General features: G+C 45.1%; 1 long non-coding RNA gene across 1 annotated transcript; it reads left to right on the forward strand.

Moving 5' to 3' along the window:
* Positions 1-6,148: 6,148 nt before the first annotated feature.
* On the forward strand, positions 6,149-6,883 carry LOC123409576. Its single transcript, XR_006612867.1, has 3 exons — positions 6,149-6,237; positions 6,354-6,379; positions 6,516-6,883. It is a non-coding gene; the product is annotated as an uncharacterized LOC123409576 (long non-coding RNA).
* Positions 6,884-8,551: the final 1,668 nt, after the last annotated feature.

An 8,551-nucleotide genomic window follows, 5' to 3' on the forward strand; every position in this document is an offset into this window, starting at 1 on the left:
AAATGGTGACTGACCGAGATGGAAGCTAAGGCAAGGTAAACAGGGAAGTGCCGGCGACGGGGAGGCTGCCGGTGCACCGCTCTGCTGTTCCTGCCGCGACGCGTCAGGGAGGCCGTCGCCTGCTGCTGCAGCACGCCTCCCACACGAACTGCACCTGCGCTACAACACACACACCAACACCCATGTGCGAAGCACCTGCAACTCTCTGCTGACAAAGATTATGGCGGCATGGGGGCTCTACGTCGGCGAGGGTTCCGAAAGCCTTGGTGCTGCTACTACTACGAGAGGAGAGGGAGCATCCACCTCCGCCACACACCCACACACAAAATCTCATGCATCTCCTACCACTAACGTCAACCTGCTACTGCTGCTGCTCGAGCAGCGAGAATGCCCACGCCCTCGTCGGATCCGGGCTGACCTCGGAGGAGGAAGGAAGGGGGAAGGACGACCTCACCTTGGGGAAGGAAGGAGGGGACCCCACGGCGACGAGACGATGGAGAGGAAGGAGACGAACTGCTGCTGTCGAACCGAAGAAGAGGAAGAAGAGCTCCTGGACCGAGGCGATGACGAGGTCCTGGCCGTCATTGAGGTCGCTCCTCGACCTCAGCGATGGCGGGAATGGAGCGCGGGGTGACGTCCCGTGCCCCTGGCCATGGCCACCGGTGCCGGAGACGACGGGAGGACGGCGTTCGACGATGGAGGGTTCTCTCTCTCTCTTTGCTCCTACTTTATAGAGAGCTTACCAGGGAGAGGGAAGAGAAAAGGAGGGAGGTGGCGGCGGCGCTGGAGGAAGGAGGGGGAACCCTAGGGAAGGAGGAAGGTTCCCTCCACCTTATATCACCTCGGGGGAGGCGCTAGGGCCACAGGATCGAAGGGGAGGCGATCGGGAGGTTGAGCTGCGGTCGTACAGAGATGATGTCGAGAGGAGGAAGAGAGGTTCGCTCTTGTGGGCTCTCTGCACGTGAGGGAGAGAAGATGGGCCGGCCAGGAGGGAGAGAGCCCACCTGTGGCGGCAGATAAGGGAAAACCATTCCTTTTGATTTCCTATTTACACAAATAATAATAGGGAAGAAAGACATGCACATGGGTATATACAAGTGATAAAAATATAACAAGCACATCCCTGGACTTGGAAAATCAACTCCTAATTAATAAAAATAAGACCAAGGATATAGGAGCAAGTAGATATTTTACAAAACATCATTAGTTTGATCTGTTTTGTAATTTCATATGCACCTTTAACACCCATTCAAAACCAGCAATTCACATCTCTCATCCATCACAATTTTAGCTAAAACATGGGCATTATTTTAAAAGGGAAAGGAAGAGGTGGAATTTTACATAGGGGAAAAATAGAGAGGAGGAGAAGGTGGTTGGTTTTGAAAACTAAGCACTTGCTAACACATGCACCACTCCACTCAAGCCACACAAGCATGAAATCACAAGATCACATAAATCACACCTAGCAATATCACATGCAATCATATCAAGACATAGCATCATAAGGTATGGCAAGGATGGAATGACATGGATGCATGCATGCAAAAGAAGAACACAAGGTGACACATGAAATCATACATGCATAGATAACTCTCATGACAAAGTCAAGGTGGTCCCACATGGAAGGTTACAAAAAGGGAAAGTCTTACACTTGGGGCATTACACTTTCAGTTGGAAGACAAAAATATTATGTTAGCTTCATTGATGATTTTAGCAAATTTAGTTGGATTTATCTTATCAAACACAAATCAGCTGTCTTCCAAAAATTTCATATCTTTCAAGCACTTGTTGAACGTTTGTTTGCCCGCAAAATCATTGCTATGCAAACCGATTGGGGGGGTGAGTATCAAAAGTTGAACCAATTTTTTAGAAACTTGGCATTACACATCATGTATCATGCCCTCATGCTCACCAACAAAATGGCTTTGCTGAACGTAAGCATCGCCATATTGTCGAGGTTGGTCTTTCCCTCCTCGCTCATGCCTCCATGCCTCTCAAGTTCTGGGATGAGGCCTTCTCTACGGCAGTCTATCTTATTAATCGTGTTCCTAGCCGTGTCATTCACAATCAAACTCCTTTGGAACGTCTTTTTGGTCTCACACCTAACAAGCTTTTCTTCGTATTTTTGATTGTGCTGTTTGGCCTAATCTTCGCCCATTCAACAAACATAAACTTGAGTACCGCTCAAAACAGTGTGTGTTCATTGGCTACAGTGATCTACACAAAGGATATAAATGCCTTGATGTCTCAACCGGGCGGGTCTATGTGTCTCGGGATGTTATTTTTGATGAACATATATTTCCCATTGCATCTTTACACCCCAATGCCGGTGCTCAACTTCGTGCTGAACTTGTGCTTCTTCCACCCACTCTCCTAAATTTATCAAGCCCCCTTACACCTTCCGCAACACCAAATGACCCCATGGCAATTTCCACTACTTATGCACCCACCTCTGCTAACAGTGTGCAGGACTCCGCAGGTATTTCGCATGATTTTATGCAGCCTAATATTTCTACAGATCCGGTGGCCACAGAAAATCCAGGGTTGCATGCCTCGGAATCAGCAACTGCAGCACCTGGGTCAAGCGATCCTCTCTTCCAGGCCTCGGGATCGGCCGCCGCAGCTCCTAGATCCTCTCCGGGTTTTGTGCACCAACCCACCGCGTCTACTGGCCGGTCCCCCGCATCCACCTCGGACCCAGCGCGCCAACCCGACGCGTCTGCCGCCCGGTCCCCCGCCTCGGACCCGGTGCGCCCGACAGCTGTTGCGGCCGCGTTGTTCCCCGCCCCGGACTTGGTGTGGTTCCCCCCAGACGATTCGCCTACAGCGGCGCGTTCCCCCAACCACACCTTGGATCTGCCGCGGTCTCCCCCGTGCGGTGGGCCTGCTCTGTCTCCTGCCTCGGACACGGGAGCTTCCCCCCGACGTGGCGACCCGCTACAGGCTCCCACGACTCCGTCCCATGCAACATCGGCTGCGCCCCATGCAATGTCCGCCTCGCCTGCCGCGTCGACTGCGCAGTCCCAGCTGGATCTTAGTGCTGTTTCTTCTGGTATGTCACCTGATACAGTATCTTCTGACTCTGCGCTGACCCGTTGTGTCCATCACAATATGCAACCCATGCCACCAACACCTCCACCCCCTCGGGCTCATACTAGGTCCCAAAGTGGTATTCTTAAACCCAAAGTTCACACAGATGGTTGTATTCGTTGGGGCTCTTTTTGTGCTACAGGTGAACCAGAAAATCTCAAGGAGGCTATTACTGATCCTAAGTGGAAAGCTGGTATGGATGAAGAATTTGGTGCCCTTTTGTCCAATAACACATGGCATTTGGTTCCCCCACGTCCTGGACAAAATATCATTGACTGCAAATGGGTTTATAAGGTAAAACGACACTCTGATGGTACCATTGACAGATATAAGGCTCGTCTTGTTGCAAAAGGATTTAAGCAACGTTATGGTATTGATTATGAGGATACATTTAGCCCAGTTGTCAAAGCTGCAACCATTCGTTTAATCCTGTCTATTGCTGTGTCTCGTAATTGGTCTATGCGACAACTTGATGTCAAGAACGCGTTTCTCCACGGTGTTCTGGAAGAGGATGTTTTTATGAGACAACCACCTGGGTATAAAAGTTCACAGTCACCTACTTTTGTTTGCAAGCTTGACAAAGCAATCTATGGCCTCAAACAAGCACCTCGGGCATGGTATTCTCGTTTGTCTTCCAAACTTCAGTCTCTTGGATTTCATCCTTGACAGGCAGATACCTCCTTATTTTTCTATTCCAGACATGGAGTCACAATTTTCATGCTTATTTATGTTGATGATATTATTGTCACTAGTTCCTCTGCGCATGCGGTTGATGCTCTCTTAACAGATCTTCGTCTGGACTTTGCTCTCAAAGATCTTGGTACACTTCACTACTTTCTGGGCATTGAGGTCAACCCTACGCGTGATGGTATTATTCTCTCACAAGGCAAGTATCTGCTAGATCTTCTCACTAGAATGAACATGAAAGGTTGCAAACCTGTTTCCACCCCTCTCCCAACGGCAGAAAAATTATCTCTTTATGATGGTCAGCCGCTTTGTGATGAGGACTCCACAAAGTATAGAAGCATTGTTGGTGCCTTGCAATATGTGACTTTAACTCGTCCAGACATCTCTTTTTCTGTCAACAAAGTGTGCCAGTTCTTACATGCTCCTACCACTGTTCATTGGTCCTTGGTTAAGCGCATTATTCGTTATTTACAAGGAACAATGCATTATGGTCTCCGTATCAGTAAGACAGATTCTATGCTGGTTAGTGCCTTTTCTGATGCAGACTGGGCTGGTTGTCCTGATGATCGTCGCTCCACAGGAGGTTTTGCAGTTTTTCTTGGTATTAATCTTGTCTCTTGGATTGCTCGCAAACAACCCACTGTCTCTCATTCCAGTACAGAAGCTGAATATAAAGCACTGGCCAATGCTACTGCTGAAGTTATATGGGTACAAACTCTGTTGACAGAACTTGGTGTGCCTCATCCTCGAGCAGCTTCTCTTTGGTGTGATAATTTGGGTGCTACTTACTTGTCTGCCAATCCTATCTTTCATGCTCGCACCAAGCACATTGAGGTTGATTATCACTTTGTTCAGGAAAGAGTTGCCAACAGGTTGTTAAATATCAGGTTTATTCCTACTCGTGATCAAGTGGCGGATGGGTTCACTAAACCTTTGACAGCTCGGCAACTGGATGGTTTTCGTCGCAATCTCAACTTAGGCAGTTGTGATTGAGGGAGGATGTTAGACAACGTAACTCTTGTATTATATACGTGACTTGTATAACACGTATAGGTGTGCGTGTAGGTTAGGATCTCTTTCTATCTCCTTGTGTTTAAACTGTAGATAAGATAGATTGATCTTAAACCATCTTTGATGTATATCTCTTCGGCTTATGCCGCCTATATAAACATGCACGCGTCCCTGCTAAGAGCATACACTTCCAGCCTTTCCTACAAAATCTTGGTGGCCTGTTGCTGGACCAACTTGAACCTGCGAAAGCCTGCATATTTGAATGTCAACCTTATGCTCATGTCAAGCAAGGAATTGGACAAAGTTGACTTTGTATATTACTTAGGAACATGTTTCATGGGTTGCCCGCTTGCATCCCTAGCAGCGAGCTGCCAGAGTCATCTTCGCTGCAGTATGGTCCTCAGCCCCGCCACCCCCCTCCTTAGTTATCCATAAACGAGTTGGAGACAACAAACCTTGGAATTTTTATTGCAAAATCGAAAGGCCTAGCTTCATTCATGGCTGGTCATAGTGTGGAGTAGCTTATACTAGTAATATATCTATGGTGTCATCCAACACTTTATTTGTGAAGTGTAGACTCATTTTATCTTGGTATGTGTGTTGTTTTACCACTTATGGTACTCCCACTATGGGTTAGCTTCCTTTTCCTCATTAATTATTTAAGAGTTTCATGCAATCGTTTGTAACATGCTGGTAACGGCAGTTTGACAGATACATTTTTTTACTGCACATGCTGTCCCAAACCACACACATTATTAAACCAACAAAATATTATGTCCTGAGACCGCAAAGATATTTAAATGCTTCACATATATCCTGATTCGTGAAACCAAAAGGAGTATCACTATTTCTATTGAACTGATACATGCTTGAAGCAATAAAGATATCACAATGTTGAGAAATGCAATGCAGTTTATATAACATAGAACAGTTTAGAGTTTCATTTACTATTTAGACAGGGCTCATTGATGATGTATTATGCAGTCCTTTAGAAATAGTGTGCATATCAGAATTCTAAGGTAACCAACTTGCATGCCGACAATATGAGAGTTGTTTAAACTATACTCCCCCCGTTCCTAAATATAAGTCTTTCTAGAGGTTCCACCAGTGGACTACATACGGATGTATATAGAGATACTTTATAGTGTATATTCATTCATTTTGCTCCGTATGTAGACCCCTAGTGAAATGTCTTAAAAGACTTATATTTAGGCACGGAGGGAGTATTTCACTAGTTCATGTGTTCTTGTCGCCAAATCGATGTTGCTTGCATTTGTCCTAAACCCCTAACTAATGATTAGATTGTGAGTATATTAAATTTCGCCATCATTAAATTTTTTTTGCTTAATTTGAAGGCCGTGATGACTTTAATGTCCATGGGGTTCATTTCCTGACTCTGTATGACTCGGTGGAAGATTTCCTTGACAAAGCAATGGGTGTCATGAGAAGGTGAGCCTGTATTTCACTCGTGTGTCGATTGGCCTTGCTCTGAAACATCAACTTGATGCATTATTAGTGTCTTGTTTCAGAACCTAATGAATGCCCTCTTGTTTCAATTGATTCAGGTCGTGTCCCGAATTGTTTGACATGGGTATGTAGATCTAAGCTCCAGTTGTTTCATTCCAATGTTTTGAGTGGCAATGCATTTATTTTATTGGTATGCTGGGCTAAAGGAAGTTCATAATACGAAACATTGCTAGCTAAATCATGGAGAATTATGTCTGCAGATCTTGATGATCTTGACTCCGAGTTGGAGGTACTTGAAGAGGACGAAGAGGATGAAGAGGACCACGACAAGTTATCTGAAGATGACTGAGATGATGGAGGTGTGATTTAGAAGTGTGTGCTGTTGTTATGCAGGCTGTTGCGTGTCAGCCAGTCATCCCCATCCACCACATAGGCTTCTTCGCTTCCACTTTTGTTGCTTTTGCTGTTTTGCTGCTAGTCCAGTGGTTTGGCGTTCTGGCAAAAGCATTGTTAATGTTATACATATAATATGTGATGTTGAACATGTAGCGATGTTCTGATACTGATATGTTCAGACGATCAATTAGATTGAGAGAGACAAATGTCAGTAACTGGAACTGTGATCTTTATTGATGATGAATCAGTTAAAAATTATAATCTCCTGAAGGGACGTCTAGCAAGGTTGATTGAGAGGCACTTTGGATGCTAAGAAGGGAAGATTAATTGTAACACTCTCCCTAATCTCAGTTTATCAGTGCAGTATCATCATCATGTAAAAAATCTTCAAAACCTATGGTGAAAATATGAGTATTGTGTTTGAACTCTTTATAAACCTAATGGGGAAATATGAAGGAGATGATAATATATATAATTGTTGCCGTCTCTCAATATATGAGAAACTCAAAATATAGGTGGCTGCTACAATTATCTCTACAGCCCCCGTGTTTCCCAAAATCAATTCACAGTCTGGACTTAACTGACAGAAATATTAATCGTTTTTTGTATTTTTGCAGAAACCCCCTTTTATTTTTGTGAGGGGAAGAGAGAAGTACCTCCAGCCCGTATGCTTTTGTGTGGCTGCTTTGCTGGGAACAAGATGGCTGGGTGCCTCCTTTGTAGGCCAATCCCTCCACATTGGCTTGGGCCCTGAGGGAGAAGAGGATGAGCTGAGCCTATACTGGTTCAATACTTTCCTTCAAGATGGATGTTAGATATCTATCATTCCCATCTTGTCACATGTCAAGTTACAATCCTTTGTTCTGAGTCCTTTGTCAAACAACCTGCAAACTGCTGCGGAGAGCTGACATGAGTAAGACTGATGATCTCGGCATCAAGTTTTTCCTTAATGAAGAATCAATCAATTTCCACATGCTTTGTCCTATCATGTTGAACTGGGTTATTAGCGATAGCTATAACTGACTGATTGTCACACCACACCTTCAAGGGCCCCTTCCTCAGAAGTTTCAACTCGCTCAACACGTACTTCACCGAGAGCATCTCACACAATCCTTGAGATAATGCTCTTCACTCAGCTTTTGCTATTGATGTAGACACAACCGAATGTTTCTTGCTTCTCCATGACACCAAATTTCCTCACACAAACACGCAGTAGCGAGAAGTATATCTTCTATCATCTTGACAACTGGCCCATTCAGAGTCACTATGGCCATCCACCTCAAGATATCCACTCTTCCCAAACCGCAACCCTTTACCCGGAGTCCCCTTCAAGGCTTGTTTGGTTAATCCCTCCCACAAAGGGATTGAAGTGGATTGGAGTGGATTAAGATGAATTTTGACTTGTAGGGGATTTAATCCCTCTCAATCCCTTCCAAACCCCTTCAAATTTTGAGAAACCAAACAAGGACTCAAGTATCTCAGGATTCAGTGCACAATATCAAGATGCCCACTCCTTGGTTCATGCATGTATGTGCTCACCACCCCCATAGCATACGTAATGGCAGGCCTGGTATTACCTCCCAACCAATTTATGATAATCTTCCTTATTCACTAGCTCCCCTGATTGTGCTGTTACTTGATGATTTTGTTCAATCGGAGTAGGGGCGGTACGACATCCCATCATGCACATGTCACTCAAGAGATCCAAGGTGTATTTTCGTTGGCACAAAGATATTCCCTTCTCTGTCCGAGCCACTTCAATGCCAATGAAGTATTTTAGGTTACCCAAATCCTTTACCTCAAACTCCTTGCTCAAACAACCCTTCAATCTATCTATTTCTTCCTTATCACACCGAGTGATGATAATGGCATCCACATAAACAACAAGAATGGCGATCTT

The sequence above is a fragment of the Hordeum vulgare genome, chromosome 1H (genome assembly GCF_904849725.1).
Source record: "Hordeum vulgare subsp. vulgare chromosome 1H, MorexV3_pseudomolecules_assembly, whole genome shotgun sequence".
NCBI classification, from domain to species: domain Eukaryota; kingdom Viridiplantae; phylum Streptophyta; class Magnoliopsida; order Poales; family Poaceae; genus Hordeum; species Hordeum vulgare.